The sequence below is a fragment of the Rhipicephalus sanguineus genome, chromosome 11 (assembly GCF_013339695.2).
Source record: "Rhipicephalus sanguineus isolate Rsan-2018 chromosome 11, BIME_Rsan_1.4, whole genome shotgun sequence".
NCBI classification, from domain to species: Eukaryota; Metazoa; Arthropoda; class Arachnida; order Ixodida; family Ixodidae; genus Rhipicephalus; species Rhipicephalus sanguineus.
Genome location: NC_051186.1, coordinates 98416787 through 98438320, shown reverse-complemented (window position 1 = coordinate 98438320; position 21534 = coordinate 98416787). Strand labels below are relative to the sequence as shown.

Genomic DNA, 21534 nt, shown 5'->3' with positions numbered 1-21534 from the left:
GACTTTCTAACCTCTAGGCCGTAATATACGACGTGCCCTTTGAAATGAGCACAACGACATTTTGCTGGTTTTCTAGGTTTTCAGTGCAAAATGAAGACTAACATCCCTTTTGCGTATAGGCAACTGTCTGCCCATACTACTGGAACGTAACTCATGCAGATTTGTCAACTTAGGTGATTTGTAATGTACACAAAAGATATTCTCGATCTTCAATGCCCACGCTATTTCATGGTGTGAAATTCATTCGACCTGATTAACACAGTTGCAGCGCTGCTGTTTTTCTACTATGCAGCCACGTATGGCATACTGACTAAGCCTAAAAACTGCATGCTTGGATTGGGACACTGCTGTAATATGGGAAGTGTAACTATGCTGTGCAGGAAGACAATGCAGTGGAAATGGGCAATACTGCTATTTATTAAAGTTCTCCACACACCTGGATTCTGCATTTGGCATATGTCCATTCCAGGCACAATAAATAACTTTATCATAATCTCTTTGTAACAGTTTGATCTATCTTGTACATTTTTAGGTGTTCAAAAATCTGCAAAAAAGAAAAGAGCGTAAGACAATACAATATACTGCTCTTCGTGGAGAGACTATATAACACTACCTACGATGTGACTTTTAGGCTATGGAGGTTTAAATTAGAGTACTCAGGCTGTTAGCATATAATGAGCGGCCACAGCAGAATGCAGCATTGAAATAGTGGAGTGATTTCAGACATAGGTCTTCTCACGGCACCTTTATATGAAAGAAGAAATCGGTTATAAAGAGACAGTTGTCTTAGTACCTCAGTCCGTGCTTTACTTCTATCATCAGCTTAAACATGTCTACTCTGAACAAGGCATCTCGAACTTTCCTTCTATTAACCCTTACCTAGTAGTTGCACCAGCCTCAGTGCCCTAGATTTATTAATTTCAGCCTCCCATTTCCTTTTTGTCACCACTACAGCACTTGCTATTGCTTCAAATCCACAGCTTCATCCAAAGTGACGATCTGTTTCTTTTTTTACACTTGATGCACTGCCCATTCATATATTCTATTTAGTTTCAGGAACAACATCATTACTAGTATTTATTTCATAGTTTATTCTGTTCTCTTCCGGCCCTTTCATGTTAATCTTTCATTTAATCTCAACCTCATCTATTATCCTGTCCTATATATGTGAGTAGTGGCAAGCTTTCGTCCTGACAGATACTGGAAAGCCGCGACTATGAGTACCAGCGAAGTGTATTTCACGCGATTCTTAGCTTCTCAATTGTTTCCCTCTTATTGCTTGAGTTAATGGTAACTCCACGGCCAAGCAAATGAACTTATTTATCAGTTCTATTCTTTCACGACTTATGGTTAACTGATGTTCTGTTCCTTACCAGTTGAACATTAGGTTTTCTTCCAACTCCTTGTTAGGTCCACCCTAGTGCTTCACTTTTTTGTTTCACCATCATCCTCTGAAGTTGTCTCGTGATTCAAAAAATAAAACGTTATCATCACAAAATTTCAAATCGCTAAATAATTCACTACAAATTTTTACTTAAAAGACTCTCCAATTCCATTTCTCTGATGCCTCCTGTAAGCACACAATGAATACCATTGCATAGGTAGTCGCTCTATACTAGACACTTTCTCAAGGAGAACTTAGCTTGGGGCACAGTCAGAATAGATATTTGACATACGCTTCATCTGCAGTCTAGTTGCAAAACGATGACCCCCTATTTACATTGCATGGACCACAAAGCATTTTACCTCCTAAACAGGTAACGCAGCTGCTCTCAGGTCACTCCGCATCAACTACTGTCAACTTCTGATGCGTGTAATGAAATGGAAGTAGGTGAACTGACGATAACAAGACTGTGTGAAATTAAATTTATCAGTAAGAGGTAAAAAACTAATGAAGCTAGGGAAGCTACCCAGATGACAAAGTAATCGATGCGCCCATCAGTAATCTGACAGTATAGAAGCCATAAGGAGAATGTCGGAGAACAAAATGGCACAGGCTTACTTAGTTTATCCCTCACGGTTTCTATGTTCCTCTAAGCCAGCATTTCCCTCGCTTTGACTGGACATGTCTTCATAGCAACATTGACGAGCAAAATAGTTTTAGGCAAGGTTGCATTTGCAACATTGTGCATCCATACAGAACTCCTTGAAAATGCACAAGTGGCATCTCCAGCGGAAGCTACTCGGGCATAGAGCGAACCAAGCTGCCCAAAAATTGTGTTTAGATTGTTGGCTTTATTTTTGTACACTTATAAAGCTAGACTTTAGCCAGAAGTTTGAACATGTGAAGTTCATTTGCTGTAGTAGTAGTATGGACAACTGCTATGGTCCGTTGTATTCAATACTTCAACCTCAAGAAAATGCAGTCAGAAATTGTGCTACTCACGTAAATATTCCATTCAGAATCCATGATTTTTTCGTCAAACTGAATATTTTTGGGTTCTCTTTCCTTGCTTTTTTTCTCAGCCTTGCCTCCATGGTCTGGGTTAATACCAAAAGTGCCTTGTGCAAAGCAGGAAAAAAACAATGCTAAATATTGCAGTAATGAAGCTGCTCATGAGCTTGTACCCAGATTTGTAGTAATTTCCAAAATATATTAAAAAGTTATGCAGGTCCTAAATGTTGAAATTCGGTGTCTCAAGGCTATCCATAAATGTTGTTTATAGAGATATTTCTCCATCTTAGAAATCACCCAATCTAACATGAATGTTAACCACTAATCCGCAGCAAAGTTTCACTGTACTAGTATTGATTTTATGCTGCAGCAATGACTTAGTGATTTAAGCATCTGCCTCACATGCGGATGGTGCGAGGTTCGATCCCCAGTGCGGCTGGGCGTCCGCCAGTGATGCAATGGGTACAAGCTTCCCTTGGCCTGCTGCTCGGCATATCTGCGGTATATTTGGGAACACTTGGAAAATAGGTCTTATATGTCACATTGAGTTCAGAACATATCATGCGCCATGGTCCTCTTTGGCCAAGGTTGCTTTTGCACCAATAAATTCTTCGTCATCCGCGGCAGCATTATACTCTTGCCACGTCGCTGACTAGTTACACGCACGCTCACTCGCACCCTCTGCCAACTTGAATTTGAGGATGAAAAGAGCTTCAGAAGAAGTGCTACAGGATGGTAGGACGTCACATTTGGACGTTAAACCTCCGACACCCCTCAATAAAGGCATAATCATCAATATTTAAAAAAAGTCGTCTCATTACTGCAACAGCCTATGAGATAGCATTCAGGGCACGTAGTACATATTTATACACTAATACAACCCTGAGAATGTGGATTATGCGACTATTGTAAAGACCTCATTTTTGTTTCAGCCCACGCTGAGAATTAGCATCGAGGATGAACGAGAAAGTACCGAAGTTGGGTGCTTTAACTATGGAACACTGATTATATCTGGGAGCTTAAAAAATGCACTCAGGGCAGAAAGTTGGCGTTCAATGGCAAATTAATGCGCCCTGAGATTGTTCTGTTACTAAAAATTGAGTTTTTGTAAGCTAGAAAAGACAAACGTTTAGTCGAAACGTCACTATTACCAGCCATCTCACAGGTGGACTGCAATAATTGTGAATGTGGATCACAGACGGTTGCCAGGCTTTTACTGCCACCTATTTCAAAACAAGTCACGGGAACCATCCCCTCATATAAGTAATAAGTTTGAATCAACTCGGAGAGTTTAAATCAAATAGCAGGACAATGTTTTTGAACAATTCTCACAGTAAACACGTATTTCGCGTTCAGACAAACGTCGTCAAAGTCAGAAAGAGACATAGGTGATTTTCACTGACAATGACCATGTGTCCTTAGAGCGGCGTTAAAGTTCCATCACCATAGGTACAGCAGGCTACTATTGGGAGGTGTTTTCAAGAGAAAATCTGTAGGATGCTTGCAGATACAACAGCAAGGACGAGACACCATCTTTGCAGATCTCTTGACACCACAATAAAGAAACAATGCTTATGTTAGCAGCTTTTTCTCTACAAAAAGGAGATGAAAATGCTCTCCAGAAAGATTTAAAGGCCAACTCCGGCGATTTTTCGAGGTCGATGGATCTCAATGAAATTCGCTGGGTACGTTCCTTTGCACGTTTCCGTCATTTATGCCAAATTACAGGCTTGAGACATGCGCAGATTGTTTGCAAATGAATTTTAAAGATTGTCTGCAAACGCCCTCCTGGCTTCCCACAATTATTAGCAACATTGCGTCTGTGACGTCAGTATTGGTATGGCAGCGGAAGTGACGCAGCCGAGGGCACCGCTAACTTCGGCGCTTCGGCCGCTACAGCGAGCGTCTGCTGTGCACAAGGCGACAGACAGCGTTAATTTGGCCGGCGCTTCGCTGGTCGTCCCGGCTGTCACAGTTTTCATACTCCGCGCCGGCGTGACCGGCATGCCTTGCACGACTTCCGGTTCGTTCGTAACAACGTCTACGTCATACGTAGACAGTACACTCGGTTGGGTTTCGGTTTCGGTGTTGCGCTTTTTTGCTTATTTAAAATTATTCTCCAATTTGCCGAGTATTTCTGCTATCGGGCCCGTAACAGGAGCGTCTCAGGAACATAAAAGCACCATTACTTTGACATGGCCAAAAAATCGCCGGAGTTGGCCTTTAAATACACACCTTTGAACGAATTCCTAAGTAGAATACAATCTTTCAGCATAACAGACGTGAAAGGAAAAATAACTGGTGAATAACATGCAGAATACTGTAGTGACGTTCTCTAGCCGCTCCCAACATGTGGCGATCAGCAACAAGGCACTCCTCTGGGTTCCACAGGTCGCCACCTATAGGGTTAAGAGCACTGACAATGATATGGCATTCTTAATAGTTCAAGTAGTTCCAGTTTTCATTTCAGCATGTATTGCGCAACTAAATGTCAGAAAAAAAATGAGACTAGTGCTAATGAATTGGGCGTACTGACACAGCTCCTGTATCATATGCTGATGCAACTGCAACAAAATGATGCTAAGTGGCTTCAAGTATGATTAGTTTTTATTTCAAGAATTTTCGTCACATTTTGGAACATTGAAGAAACGCAACGTGTATTCCTCTGCTTAGTGTGATAACAGAGGAGGTCACATTTTGCAAATATACAACCATCCAGTGCTGAAATACAAATGTATTTTGATAATCTAGGTTAAGTACAAAATAAATGAATTATTCAAGTCACAGCTTACAGTTGCAACCATTTTATTTGCTCTGCATGACTTCAACAAACATCTCATCCAATCGACAAGCATCCAACAGTTAGGCATACGGGCATGCAGTTCGGAAAAATCGCCCTGCGAGCTGTCACATTAAAAAGCGTACATTCAAGGCGCAATACATGTAAAAAAACGACGCTAATATCGCAGTTAACAGAATATGTACTAAGCGAAAGATACCATTTGACCTCTCTTTCACGGCAGCCTCGGAAAGTCAACGCGAACCAAGACAGTTCAGAACTCGAAGCCGTAGCGCAGCAAAACGCGCACACGTGGAAACTCAAACCTCCTTCAGCTGCTGCTCCAGAAAAAGCTATTAAACATAACTATACAGCATGAGGCAACAAATATTACAGCACTTCAACGAAGAAAAAAAAATGCTTCCGCAACTATCACCGTTTCATTCTGCTTTTCGTGATGGAAAGAGCGCGAACTCGACGAAACTGCAGCCTACCAAACGTGCGCATATGTGGGAACTTCAAAACACCTTACATTGCTGGCACGCAACACGCCGTTCACAATAACTACATACCTGTTGAATGTAGCGAATATTGACGGCGTGCTGTGTGTGGCCACCTTATAACTGTAAAGGCTCTGTTATACTCCGACGTGCGTTCGCGTCAGCCCGCGGCTGCGGGAGTTGGCGACTTCAGGTTCGTCACGTTACGTTGACGCGAAAACAGAGCACTCTGTAGTACTCCCACTTCCGCGACGCAGTACGCCGCCTTGGCGCATGCGCATTTGAGTGCACTCGGCGTCCCTTCTTCACGAAGAGACGCAGACGGAGTGCAGTCTGGGTAACGTCGCCGGCGCGGAATGCAGCATGTCGCATCTCGCGCCGGCTGCAGCCGGGGCACGCTGACGGACGCCGGACGCGTCGGTAGCGCCGCGCGTCGGACTATAAAGTGCTGCGCGTTTGTTAGCGTAGCGTCGCTGTGCAGAGCGTGCGCGCGCGTCGACGTTACGCTGGAGTATATCAGCCCCTTAACTCTCGAAGGTTCATATTCACGTTTTCTTGCACTGGCACACACAAGGAAAAATAATCGCGCACTAAGTCGGCGCGTACCCATGCAAGGCGAAGTATACAGCAGTGCATGCGGTGCAAACACAAAGCAAGACGTCTATTCAAGAAAGTCATGAGAGCAAGTGCACAAAATCCAGCCAGTGAAGTCAAATGGCTTTCTGATACTTCCAGAGCACACACATCATTCGCATGCATCACTGCGCGATTAAGGTTTGAGAAAAGATTGCGACGTACCTGAAGCGGGAGTACAATACGTGGCCCAACGGATTCCAAACCAGCGCAGTTAGCAGAGCCTTCGAAAATGGCGAGACTGGTGACGCATCGGGCGCCGAGCCGGCTGTTCCTTGCCGTATCTGCGCCGCTCTGCGCATGCCCGGTTTCTCGCGAGTACCGTAACACAAGGTGCGCCGGCGCGCCACGCAGTCGTCGCAGCGTCCACGCGCGTGCATGAGCGGCGGGGAACGAAAGGCGAGCGCATGACGCCGCTCCTCTTTCCTTTCTTCTCTCCTAAAAGTCAATGCGCATGCGCGCGGCATGGTATACGGTGAGAATACCGTAGTTTACGTTTACGATGGCGACACCGCCTTTTTTACTCAATATTGGGCGTAAAAATAACGGTCTCTTTTTACAGTGTAGGATATAATAGGGGTCTCTTTAGGAGTATTGATATTCCATGAAGGAAAAACTTCGAAGATGTTTAAGCGTCGCGCTTCAGAAAGCAACGCGATAGACCTATTGGGCCCAGTTCCCATCGCCTTCTCGTTCGTATGCCATGCTTCGCTCCTCAATGCATAGCTTTACCGTCCCGCGAGTGGAGGAGCGTGTGTGCGAGTGAGAGCGGTAGTTGTAGGCACCCTTAGGGCTTCTACTGCAAACACAGTTAGAAATCTGTAATATGAAGAGCAGCGCTAGAGAATACGTAGCACAAGTTAAGGAACACAAAGGCTGAGCATTAACTAAGTATTGAAGGTTTTATTGCTTTAACGCAATATAAAGGGTGCAGCGTCTCATTTTACGCTGTGTTTCCCATTTACAAATGCGTGACCAACTAGCCCAACGAGCAACAGTGACAAAGTGTCCACTATGCCTCTCCAAGGTAATACCAGCGTAGCTGAGCCCTTTGCTGATGCTGTGGCTGCCGCTGATGATGATCAGTTATGGCTGAGCACATTGTATTAGATGGCCATCTTTAAACCGCTAACACGTTGCGCAATTCACACGTGACTCTCACACGTGGGCCATTGTGCGCTTACGCAGTTCACGCACTGACCATTTGAAGAGAAATGTTATTTTCGTGGTGGATGATTAAGATGGTTCAAGAAACTGCTGGCACAATTGCACCAAGGAAATGAAAGAGCGTGTTAACAGGACAACAGCCAGGAAAACCATATATCAACACAATTTATTGAGTGGAAAGTAACCATCTTCTATTGCACTGTATATTAAAGGTGTGTCAGTGTGAAGCGGATATTTCTTTGCGATTGTGACGCGAGAGTCACCTTCGTTTAATGCACGCGGTACAATATATGTGTAAATTTTAAAGAGATTTCGCGCCGAACAATACTTCTTCAAATTAGGCGCACGAAAAGCTTTCGTATATTTTGAAGTGATGTAAAGCCAGAAACATGCATAACAACTGCATTCATTGGGCATTCAAATTGACGTCATTAGTCTGGTCAATAGCGTCGTCGTGAATAGCTCATTTTGAATTGCTCATTCAAGCTCAAAAAATATTATCAACTGTAGGTGGCACAGTTTGTTAGCTCTTTTTGTTATTTGTGATTTGTATTTGCTGCTGCCGAGATGTACTCCTATCGGGTGGCGTGCTTCTGAAAGTGCACTGGTGTAGACTTTACTTGCTTTGCTACCTTATCTCATGTATGCTGTGGCAAAATATTACACATCAAACTGAAGAGCCACTGCGGTTCAACATTACAAAATTTGCTCTTTTCAGTTCCAGTTGATAGGTCCTACTCTGACGTGATGGCATTGTTACAGGTAACGGAGGAAAGTGAATTTAGAAAGCGAAGAGAAAGACACGCAGCTGTGTATCGCCAGGTCGACGGTTATGTCGTCATCACCGCATTCGTCGACGAATTCGTCCGTGAGGCTCTCAGATATAAGCCACATCCGGACGACATCTTCATTGTAAGCTACCCAAAGTGCGGAACAACATGGATACAGCACTGACAATTGGGCGAGTTGGTACAGATGCATGGCTTCAGAACGGCGCAACAAGGAAGACGAAAATACGAAGGATCGTGTGATCCTTCGTATTTTCGTCTTCCTTGTTGCGCCGTTCTGAAGCCATGGATACAGCACATAGTGTACAACATCCTCAACAGCCGGCCGCCCCCGAGAGGCCTGCTCGAGCAGAGTAACGCCATGCCATTCTTGGAGTTGCAGGGTGCTGAGTCAGCGAGAGTCATGCCTAGACCGGGAGCCATTAAAACTCACATGCCGTTTCACTTGCACCCTTATTCCAAAGAGGCTAAGTATGATCGCATTTAATCCCCTTTTATATTATATCGGGATGGCATTTGCACGCGCATGAAATGCCCCCCCCCCCACCCGTGCACACAGCAAAACACCAGGGTATAGAGCATCCGTTTTTATAATGGAAAGCTTTAAATATAAGCCACCTCAAAGCACACTTCAATTATGTCCACTTGATTATTTTGTCGAAACGTTCATTTTCATTCAACAATAGAACGCTCGGGAACGACGCGCAATTTTCGGGTGTTCTGGCGTTCGAAAATCAACCAATACCATCTTGCGCAGCCTTCTATCCTGTGAAAATATCAAATGCGCCTGCAAAGTCCGTGATAGTAGTGCATCATGGAAAGCGTGCATAAAAATTTGGTGTATGTCAAGCGTGCAAGTTAAAACTACTTATGTAAAAACTGTTATCTCTAGCTCGCGAGGTTTTCATGAAATAAAGAATGACTGGAACTATCCCTGAAAGAGGACAGGAACGGTACTAAATCATACGCAGCCGGACAAGAGTAGCTAAAGGTCACTTGCTATTTCTCTGCCAACATAATTAGCAAAAGCACACGAAACAACACTGCAGCGATATCCTTTTTTGTGGATTTCAAATTAAAGAAGAGAGTTGTTACCGCTTAGTGATGACGACTACGCCTTTTCAAGTGATTATTAAGAATGATTAAAAAATAAATTGCAGTAAGTCTTGCAATATGGAAGACCAATGGAACATATATATGGCCTAACCTCATTAGGAATTACACAACTTCATAGAATGAGAAGTGTTTGTACTATTTCATGCAGTGAATATTCGTTGGAAATGGAAGCATAAAGAGTCAGAATAAAAGGTCTCTTCAGCCACGTTTTGTCTTTAGTTTTTTTTTTTTCATTTTGAAAAACTGAGCCTATGTTTCGAAAACCATTCGGTCTCTTGTTCATGGGGTGACTGCTTGGCCGAGCCGGCTCCGAGGCTAGCGCTTTTTAATGTCTTCCTCTCCACCATCGTTCTCCCCGCCGCTCTTGTTAGTTGGTTGTCTTCTCCATTGGTGGCGGAGAACGTGTATATACACGCTCGGCAGTGTCCCTGTTGACCGGTTAATGTTTTCAGATGTCGTTTGAATATGCCAATATTGTAATATTGTCTTTTGGTGCGGCAACCTTCCGTTTCGATGACCCGGGCGGCATCGAAGTTGGGGCGATGGTCCAGCTTCTCGCTGTGTTCTTCGAGAGCGTTTCGTGCTGCATTGAAGCTACGTACGTCGTTTTGGTGTTGCCGTATCCTTTCCGGTAAGTATTTTGTCTCGGCGATGGGAGTGTCACGGCATCAGCGCAGGGAATTTTGTAGACTAGCACAGGGGATCTTTGTTTTGGCGCCGGTCTCTTGTCCTAGGAAAGAGTCGCCCATGTATTGACGCGGGTTTTTGCACAACTCGGATACGCTCCTTCCCCAACACCCTCGCCAGTTGCTTGCTGATTCCCTGTAGGTATCGGGCCGCGATGATGTAGTGTTGTTTGGGGGAGGCCTCATTGTTGGCCCGACTCTGCAGAAATGGGCACGAGGGGAGAATTCCTCTGATCGTCACGTCGTTGGCCTACTCGGAGGCTGAAGCTTCTCGTGTACCCATTGTACAAAACATCGGTTGTCGCGACGCACTTGACCCGCACAAGACCATCTGCAGCTCCAAAGAAAAGCGAACAAAGGAAGAAGAAGCGGTCACTAAAGACCTCTTGAACAATTTGTACGTGAGCAACTTCATCCGCCGAATATGCCGACGACGTGACGTAATTCCCCCCTCATGCCTGTTTCTGCAAAGAGGGGCGACAAGATTGTAGCCTGCCCCAATTAGCCTTGGCGCATTCTGGTCTCATCGCTGGGACCACAGCTCTGGAGCCTGCTAAAGCGCTCCAGCGCTGTAGCAGGCTCTATAGTAGCCACCATGGACGTGACGCCGCTCATGTTTTGCTGTATTACAGCAAAAGCGGCGTGCTTATGTGAGCCTGAGCCGCTTCGATTCGATGCGCAACTTTGCCGGATGCAATAGCGCTCCGATCAGCGCGGCCACTAATCTTCACATTAAGGGGGTATGGTAGGGTAAACATGTTGTCCTGGTTTCCGCTTTATATCTCAGGAACAGCGTCATGTATTGTTCTGAAATTTGCGTGCTCAATAAGAGAGCTTGTGGTCTTCCGTCTGTGCAATTTTGACTTTCTAGCTTTTCTCACTTACTTCTGGTTGAGTACCGAAGTCCAGACTGGTGCACAAAATAAATGTGCCTTTCCTAAAAAAACAAGACAATATGACCGTGAAATTTGGCACGCTTATTCAACATATTATTAGTATAAATCATAACGTATCAAAAACGGGCCCCTGCATTTATGTCACAAGAAATAAATATCTTGTCCTTGCTTGTCACGTGCCGTGAGGGAAACATTCCAATTTATCTTTTTTTTCCTAATCATAACATAAAAGTTTTTAAAACTTTTAGGTTCCGACTGTTTGGTAGAAATTTAAACGTAATCTCGGGAAGTGTTAGCGCGATCATTTGTATAGTTCTCCAGAAAAGGTACATGAAGTTTGGAAAATTTGCAGAATACTGATAGTAAAAAATGAAGATTTTATGTTAAAAAACACGCACGAAACGCGTTCACAACGTATATCAATATTTACGCCAAAAGATCATTTTGGTGGGAAAATTTGCGATCAGAAATTAGGAAAATGGCAAGAAGTGAATATATTCCACCGATCTATCCATTGTTATTATAAATAAAACGCATACACGCAGAAAGTGCTGGAAAAGAGCCCAGGTATCCGTTAGGAGGTGCGGTCGTCGGCGTTATTTTTAAAGGGCTAGGAGCACTCCTAAGCGTTAGCTAATGCACGGTTTTGCTCCTCAGAGTGTGTGTTACTGTTTAGTTATGAAATAAAAAATCACTTTTTTGTTCGATAAACCCTACCATACCCCTTAGGAATGGACGACACTGTACCTACAGAGGCCGGCTAATTATCGCTGCAAGTGCTGGGGCTGGGATGCATGTCGTTATTACAAAATCGGAGTGGGGAAAACCCAAAGTCTCATGGTGTGCAAACCTAAAGGTTCATGAGACTGAAGCAATTAGCAGAATGGCAATTGGATGTAGCGCGTTTGTCAGGTATTCTCAGATCATGAATTGTAGTTGACCAGTACAGCTCCAGAGAAAGGCATATTACAGCTACATCTTATAGGCACTTGGATTCGGCCTTGAGGTTTACGAAAGCCTTGAGATTTACGAAAACTGACCGCTTGTCATTGAGAGCGACAAAGGGGATTCCAAGTTAAGGCAAGTAATCCAGCGGGACGGATAAAGTCAGGTGGGTAGATGAGAATAAGAAGTTAGAGGAAACACGTAGCCGCAGCAAGCACAGGTCCGGATTATTTGGAGTAACGTGGTGGAGGCTTTTGCCCTGCAGTGCCATGGTAGGTCTGAGGATGCTCATGAAACTTAATCTTGCCTGCTTGGCAGTCGTCCAACGGCTAAGTAGCGGACCAATTTTTTTTCTTTTGTGTACAACTTACGTGAATATATTTGCACTTTTTGGCCTTTTAATGTGAAGGTACATCTATATAACCAGAAATCCTTACGACTGTTGCGTCTCCTACTACTACCACACCAAGGGCCTGCCAGAGTATCGCTTTCAAGACGGCACTTTCGACGAATTCTTCGACATGTTCCTCGAAGGTCATGTGGACTTTGGGCACTACTTCGAGCACGTTCTGTCCTGGTACGAGCGGAGGTTCGACCACAACGTCCTGTTTGCGACCTACGAGGATCTAAAGAAGGACACTGCCGGATGGATCATGAGGATTGCGGACTTTATCGGTGAAGAGTATAGTTGTGAGCTAAGGCATAATAAGTGCGAGCTTTCCCATCTCGCAAACAACACAAGTTTAAAAGCTATGCAGCAAAGTGTGAACGAAGATATACGGAAACTGCAAAAACGCATGAAGTCCATCTCTGAGGATAAGAAGCCGCGCTGGATAAAGGTTATTGAAGCGGCAGTCGGGGAAGAAATTATGAACAAACCCATAACCGTAGATTTTGTACGGAAGGGAGTAGTGGGTGACTGGCGGAATCACTTCACGCCTGACCAGGTGACTCGCATGAAAAGTACCATTGCTGCTAAAACTGCTGGAAGCGATGTTATGAATCTGTGGAACGGCATCGGACTGCCTTGACACTCTGATACGGAATAAAGGTTTCTTTGCAGTACGCAAGACCTCAACAGTGAATATAATAAACATGACAATTCAAGGACGGTTCGTAATAAAGAGGAAATAAAAGGTTCCAATAAAACATAAAAGTGGCCCGTTTAATAGGGCGGAGTGAAGGGTGTCGTTAAAGTAGACACATGCGATTCTTGTTCTTTAGTTATCAGTACCATCTCACCTGGTCATGTGCTGCAACTGGGGCGGGCCTTTCGGTTCGCACTATCAAGACAATTACCTCAAGAGAACGCGAAAAATGGCGCACTAAAGTAAAGATATGCAAACCTCTTCAACTCACTCAACAACTGAACAACGGTCATGTATACAATTTACCGTGCAAAAGAATCTGCCTAAGCTTGTAACCGAACCAATCAACGTTTAACACAGCAATCACAAAGCTATTATCGTTACCATTGCCGAAAGACAAAAAATAAGTACATCTGCTCATGTGGAACACCGTGTTATGATTACATCTTCGTGGGTGATAGAACATCGCACAGTAAAACTGTTCCTCACTTAAAAAAAAAAAATCTGTCAAACTAGCGTAGCACTGATTTTTTTTCATTTAAATAAGAGGACTACTTCCCTGACAACCGCATTTGATGTGAATTCATATATGCTTTTAAATTGTTATGAACCCAAATCAAGTTACCCACCTATACTGCAGCATTGATGCGGTTTCTGAGAAGTTGTCGTCACATCTGCCAAACCTACGCATCGACTGTTACTCCCAAGTGTAACAACATAACAACTGCAACTGTGGTTTACACGCATTGCGTTGCAGTTACCCGAACTAAGTCGAATGTGCAGGAATTTTGCTGCTTCTGCAACCTCCACATTCACATTGTTTGAAATCAGTGATACAAATCAGGACGTGCTCCTACGCGGGCATTTGTCCTCTTGATGATACATTGCTGCCCTTATGTGATTAGGCAATGAAATATTAATGAGAACTAACAGACAATAACGCCAAGGAAAGTATAGGTCCTCTTTCCTCTGAAGGTCTAGGTCTAGGTCCTAGGTCTAGGTCCTCTGAAGGTATAGGTCCTCTGTCCTCTGAAGCTTTCCTTCATTCATAGCGAGGGTCTCGTCCTGGCAGACTTAATGCCTTCAGGTAGTATGCGAGGGATTATTGGTCAGCTGCCAACTCGTAAAAAGATCACGTGCTCCGTGACGCCAAGAGGCAAAAAAAGAGTGTTCCACACTCGCCGCCATGGCTGCGATTGGCGCTGACTAACACTCCTAGGTTTAATCAACATATATACCCCAGAAAGTGGACGGGAGGATGACCGCCGCCGTAGCTCAGTGGTAGAGAATCGGACGCGTTATTCGAAGGTCGCAGGTTCGGTCCCTGCCGGCGGCAAGTCATCTTTTCGTCCACTTTACTTTCTTCACATTTACATACTAAATACTACAGATAACACCCCCTATACTTTCCTTGGCGTTATTTTCTGTTAGTTCTCATTAATATTGTGTCTAACAAAGATAAACGAGCCCTTGAAAAATCATAGCTTTCCTTCATTCATAGCGAGGGTCTCGTCCTGGCAGACTTAATGCCTTCAGGTAGTATGCGAGGGATTATTGGTCAGCTGCCAACTCGTAAAAAGATCACGTGCTCCGTGACGCCAAGAGGCAAAAAAAGAGTGTTCCACACTCGCCGCCATGGCTGCGATTGGCGCTGACTAACACTCCTAGGTTTAATCAACATATATACCCCAGAAAGTGGACGGGAGGATGACCGCCGCCGTAGCTCAGTGGTAGAGCATCGGACGCGTTATTCGAAGGTCGCAGGTTCGGTCCCTGCCGGCGGCAAGTCATCTTTTCGTCCACTTTACTTTCTTCACATTTACATACGAAATACTACAGATAACACCCCCTATACTTTCCTTGGCGTCATTGTCTGTTAGTTCTCATTAATATTGTGTCTAACAAAGATAAACGAGCCCTTGAAAAATCATAGGCAATGAAATGAGATTTCAAATATACGTCGAAAATTTAATTGCACGCATTAGTTGGGCTTTGGCTGTTCGTTGTGAAAACGAGCTTGCATATATTGTATTAATCAAAAACACCTGAAAACGCAATGACGTATCGGGAGTATTATTGTGCGGTAAATGCAACGTTGAGGTCTTCATAAATATTTCCTGTTTCCTGTGTTCATGAATGTGCTTTCAGAGTCAATCCTCTCCTTTTTATTTTATGTTCTTTGTAGATATAAAAGAAATGGAACGAGCTGTCAGCACATGATGTAGTGTAGTCAGTACTAATCTTGTTTGTTTAAAGCTAACTGTTGCTTTCAAACCATCTAATTTTTCAGTCATGTGTCATGGGTGTCCTAAAAAGCTGTCTTGAGCGAAAAGCCAGCTTTTGTTTGATTGATTGTTTGATTGGAACCCATGGTACTGAAAATTTCTATTATTTAGGACAGAAGATTTAGTACGTTCCTTTTGTAGACAAAAATTTCGGAATCATGAAATTATGCTATTAGACGGCGGCCTTAGAACACTTGAGACAGGTTCTTAAGGGATTCTGCCGCCGGAGTATCCGTCGCTTCACTTAATGTCAATCCAGTGTGGCCTGGTACCCAAAGAAGATGGACGTGCCGTACGTGATTGGGCATTATGAGCAAAGTTCTGTTAGGCAGCTCAAGGACTGTGGCACGTCACTGCCGCAGTGATTATGTCAATGTGGCAGTGACTTAATCGTTGAACGCGAACTAGTGAATGTTTTGTAGGGAATACTGGACGTCAATATAATGTTCACGGTAAAATAGCCACACCGTATGGCTTTAGCCTTTGAGCCGTCGTAGGCGAATGCATAAGAAACCCTTTTATTTTCTAAGTATCACTGTGAATATGTTTTGCAATGCATAAACTGAACTAACTAACCTGCAATATGTCGAATATTTCACGGACGTCTGCGTGGTCATTAGTGTAATGTCGGCATTCATTCTTACTATTCTGTGGTACACTTGACAGCTCGAGGAAAGCAATCTAGAGAGCGTCAGTTAAATAAAAAATACTATCTAGCATTTCTTTTCAACATATGGGCATTGCAATACCGACAGCTAGCCTTAGTGCGAACGAAGTTGTATCATTACATTTCATCGCAGAGTTACGTGGTCTCATTGCTCTCATGACGTTTCGAATGGCAATGCGATCGTGTATAGCAAACCTATCGAAAATGCTTCGCAAAACATTGCTGTCCACTGAAATGGATTGTATTCCTGCCAGTGGCAATGGGCTACAAAAGAAATTGTGTCATGGTAATTTCGGCGAGCAATTCGAATCCATGTGTCACCGCAGAGTCGCTTCGCTGATGTGCACGCATGAATTTATTATGTTGAGAAATTTTCGAGTTCGCGGCCGAGTATTTCTTCCTTATCCTTACTCTCGACTATAATAAGCATCTGTCCTGTGTATGTTTAAGATAAACACGCCCGGACTCGTCCAAGTTGCAATGGCATGCACAGCTCTCTTTCATTGATGTAAAGTCGAGCTATAATGCAGCAGGACATATCGCTGGGCCAGTTATTGTATGTTTGGCTCCAGAGAAGAATAGTGGCGCAGGAAAATAGGAAGTGCGGTTGCATTAAAACGGAAATGCACATGTTTTCTCGCCAGCATTCTCTGCTAGCGCCATAATTATTTTGTTCATGAAATAGGCACCAATGTTTGTCGCATTTGCCGATGCGACATGAAGTTCTCGAAGCTTTTCGCTTAATTTACCTCGTACAAACGGTTTGCCCTAATGCTCTCAAAATTCATGACCAGCGGTGGAAATGCTCAAATACGGCCAGCTTCGTAAGGAGAACATGAGTCGTGTGCAAAGCGAACGATGCCATTAACTTCAACTTTTTCATTCTTCTAGTTACAGACTAGAAACGTCCTGCGGGGCTGAAAGCTGCTGTCAGAAGCTTGACTGGACCCAGGAGGCGTTGTACAACAACGCCTCCTGGGTCCAGTCAAACTGCTTAACAACAACAACAGTAAACACTATTCAGTAACAGTATTCTGACGGTTTATGTAAAATGACGTATAAACATTCAGTCTGACAACATCGTAGCTATGTTGAAACCAGGTTTCAGATATCATTATGACGTCGAACCGGAACGAAAATTGGTTGAGAAGACAAGAGATAATGTCACTTTTGTAAACAGCCGAACGAGAATTAAAATGCAGAATAGAGCTAAGCTTTGTGTCTCGTAGATGAACGTTTTGTGGTAGAGCAAAATCAAAATATTCCATTTTGAACAGAAAGACCAAAATCTAGCAGACCAGTAGCATATCTTTGAAAGGTCTTAGTCATGCTCTATTCTTACAATCGGTGTCTCGTCAGGCTTCCTCGCGAAGATCTTGCCATTGTACGACCAGACGGACTTCCATCCGTTGTCACGTGTTCTAGCAATAGCAATTCCAAGCAGTCGCTTTAGGGTAGGGCATAGGTGCTCGTTCACGTAAATATTCTGAGCGTTATCTTTGCCAATGTCCATGCTAGAAAGACGCGCTTTCTTTGCTTTTGTAAGTACAACATCACGCTTGGTCCGGTACTAAAACTGCTCAATGATGTTCGATTTTTCTGGGTGTCGGGTGGGCACACGGTGACATATTTCAATGTCAGTCTCGACAGTCACTTCTTTTGTAGCGTTCCCGATCACTTGAACAGTGCGCAGCACACTTTCACCATCTGTACTCACGACGCCCTATAATCTTGAGATTTTTGTTTCTCGAATACTGCTCAGAGCACACAAACTGTTTTTCAAGTTCTTGTGCGTTGCATTCGAAGGCCTGACATCTTTAATGAAGTGCTATATTTTCATTTTCTAGTTTTTGTCTTGCTGTTTTCTCAGCACTCAGTTTTGCCTTCAGTTCCTCAACTGAAGCGTGACCGAACTCTATGCTCTGAATCCAATTTTTGTGTTCTACCTTCAATTCTCGGATCTCATTGCGCATGTCCCTTTCCGATGCCTCGCGATGCTCCCTTAGTTGCTCTTTAAATTCATGTTTCCTTTGCGCAAGTTCAGCTTTCATATTGTTACAAGCCGTGACAAACAAGCAGGAATGCTCCATCGAGTCGATGAAGACGACGATCACAAGAGCGCTAGCGTTGTTGTTGTTGGTGTTCCGCCATCTTGGCTGAAGGACTCCCCGTGTATATCTTGTAAATACATTTCATTCTTTCTTTCTTAATTGCGGGTATTCTCACTCCCGTGACATTTTGGTGGAGGTGCGGGGTACCAACACGGTATAACGGAGCTCCGAAGCGGCCGACACTTGGTTGAACCCACGATGGCAGAAGAGGGTTCGGCCCCTGCAGCGGCAACCGCCACGACGACAGTTGTCCTTCCACAGCTGAAAGACCCAGGCACGTTTTGCGGGACTGACAATGTCGACATCGAAGAATGGTTGCCGATGTACGAACGCACCAGCAAGAATTATCGCTGGGACGACACTCTCATGTTGGCGAACATCCTATTCTACCTGAAAGGGACAGCCAAAGTGTGGTTCGAGAACCACGAAGCAGAAATTGGCAGCTGGGATGCGTGCAAAGAAAAGATGCGTGCCCTGTTTGGCAAATCGACCGGTAGAAAGATAGCGGCCAAAAAGGAGCTGGCGTCTCGTGCGCAGACATCGAATGAATCGTACCTGTCTTATATACAAGACGTGCTCGCCCTTTGCCGCAAAGCGGACGACAGCATGGAGGAGTCTGAAAAAGTGGCTCATATCTTGAAAGGTATAGCAGATGACGCATTCAACCTCCTGATCTGCAAGGACTGTGACACAGTAGATGCCATCATCCGTGAGTGCCAGCGTTTCGAGACCGCCAAAAGCCGACGTATTGCCCATCAATTTACTCGACTTCCAAATACAGCAGCAACATGGTCGTGCGAAGACGCTCCCCTACCACAGGCACCACTGACTGCGGAGCACGTGACGAAGATAGTCCGACGTGAACTCGAAGCTATCTCTCCTGCCTCCACGTGCTCTCGTTCCTGTGATTCCGGCTCGCAAATGGTACCACTAGTGCACGCCATCGTTCGTCAAGAGCTTTCGAATGTTGGCCTGGACTCCGTGTGCACGGCCGCTTCCTCCCGATCGAATGACCGTCGTCCACCACTTTCGTACGCCCAAGGCCAGAGGTCGGTGCTTCCTCGCAATCCCGCCGAGTGGAGGACTGCTGACGACCGGCCCATTTGCTTCAACTGCCGTCGTATTGGCCACGTGGCCCGCTATTGCAACAGCCGGTGGTATTGGCGTCAGGCGTCCTATGGGACCAACCGTCGCCCAGAGACAAATGATGGTCAATTCCAACCCCACCGTGAGTCACCTCAGTCCACCAGTGATGACGTTTCTTCCATGCCGTATCGTCGGTCACCATCACCGTATGGTCACCAGTCCCGCTCGCCGCAATCTCGTCGCCCGTCGTCTCGCTCACCCCAATTCCGCCGTCCTGCATCGCCGACTTCCCACCTGTCTCGGGAAAACTAGACGATGCAGCTCCCGGAGGTGACGCTGCATCGACGATTCGCCCGCTAAATCCTCTGACCACACTGCAGACTCGACGCAACCTTATAGACGTTAAAGTGGACGACGCACATGTTGTTGCTCTTGTGGACACAGGCGCCCACATATCAGTGATGAATTCAGAGCTTCGTCGCCGCCTAAAGAAGGTTTTAACGCCGCCCACGGTGCCGCTCATCAAGGTCGCCGACGGTGGAACATTTCCCGTGCTTGGGATGTGCTCGGCACGTATTAGTGTTGCTGATCGCTCCACAGCTGTACTATTTGCCGTGCTCGAAAAGTGCTGCCATGACCTCATCCTCGGCATGGACTTTCTGTCCGCCCACTCTGCCCTTATTGACTGTGGAACCGGCCTACTTCAGCTCGACCTGCCAAGTTATTACGACGCTCCAGCAACACCTCAACCACGTTTGTGTTCTATCGAGTACATCCGCCTAGCGCCTCAAGCCGTTACGTATGTGACCCTGGGCTCTTGTCCTCCTATTCCCGACGGCGATTATGTGTTGACTCCGACCATTGACGTTTGGCTGGCCAGAAATATTGCCGTTCCTCACATGGTTTTCACGGTCACGAATAATCGAGCATCTCTACCGATACTGAACTTCAGCTGGTGTGCGCAAGTTATCCCAGATGGCATGACTCTAGCCAACGTCTCTTCTCTTGCTGACCATTCTGTTTCTGCGTTCATTGCAGACGCTTCTTTTCCCCCCGCTTCATTCTGTTCCTCACTGAGCCCAGCTGATGGCGACATTGACAAGATGATCGCGCCTGACCTCGTTCCAGCACAGAGAGCCGATATCCGGCGTATCTTGGAATCCTTCCGGGGCATCTTCGACTTTGACGACCGCCCTTTAGGTCAGACGTCGGTCGTCACTCACAAAATCAATACGGGAGACGCCAGCCCAATCCGACGACGTCCTTATCGCGTGTCCCATGCTGAGCGACAGGTAATACAGCGTGAAGTTGATAAAATGCTCACGAAGGACGTCATTGAACCATCCTGTAGTCCATGGGCATCACCAGTCGTGCTCGTAAAAAAGAAGGACGGCAGCTGGCGCTTCTGCGTAGACTACCGTCACTTAAACAAGGTCACGCGTAAGGACGTCTACCCGTTGCCAAGGATTGACGATGCTCTCGACTGCCTACATGGGTCTGCCTACTTCTCCTCTATCGACTTGAGGTCGGGATACTGGCAGATTTCTGTCGATGACCAAGACCGTGAAAAAACAGCATTTGTGACACCGGACGGACTTTTCCAGTTTAAAGTAATGCCCTTTGGTTTATGCAATGCCCCGGCTACGTTTGAAAGGATGATGGACTCCCTGCTACGTGGGTACAAATGGTCCACGTGCCTTTGTTACCTCGATGATGTCATCGTATTCTCACCGACGTTCGAAAGCCACCTTAGCCGCCTGTCGGCAGTTCTTGAAGTTTTCAGGAGCGCAGGTCTCCAGCTGAACTCTTCCAAATGCCGTTTTGGCCGCCGAGAAATCACGGTGCTCGGCCACCTCGTCAGTGCTCAAGGCGTCCAACCTGATCCTGACAAAATTCGGGTCGTCAAAGACTTCCCCATACCACGTTCCACGAAAGATGTACGCAGCTTTGTCGGCCTATGTTCTTATTTTCGACGTTTTGTCAAGAACTTCGCCCACATTGGTCGGCCTTTGACACAACTCCTGAGGAAAGATATGCCGTTTTCTTGGGGTCCCCAACAAGCTGATGCGTTTCGCAAACTTACTACATTGCTTACCTCCCCGCCCATCTTAGCCCATTTTGACCCGTCAGCACCCACTGAAGTTCGCACCGACGCCAGCGGACATGGCATTGGCGCAGTTCTCGCTCAGTGGCAGCAAGGGAAAAATTGCGTCATCGCCTACGCCAGTCGCCTCCTTTCCTCATCCGAGTGCAAGTTTTCGATCACTGAGCGCGAGTGCCTCGCACTTGTTTGGGCAGTCGGCAAATTCCGACCATACTTGTTTGGCCGCCCCTTTTCCGTCATCACAGATCACCACGCTTTGTGCTGGTTGTCGTCCCTCAAAGATCCTAC

The 21534-nt window shown here is 45.4% G+C and overlaps 1 pseudogene; it reads left to right on the top strand.

Annotated features, from left to right (window-relative positions):
• The first annotated feature begins 6539 nt into the window (after positions 1–6539).
• Positions 6540–12936, top strand: LOC119375268 (sulfotransferase 1C2-like; annotated as a pseudogene).
• Positions 12937–21534: the final 8598 nt, after the last annotated feature.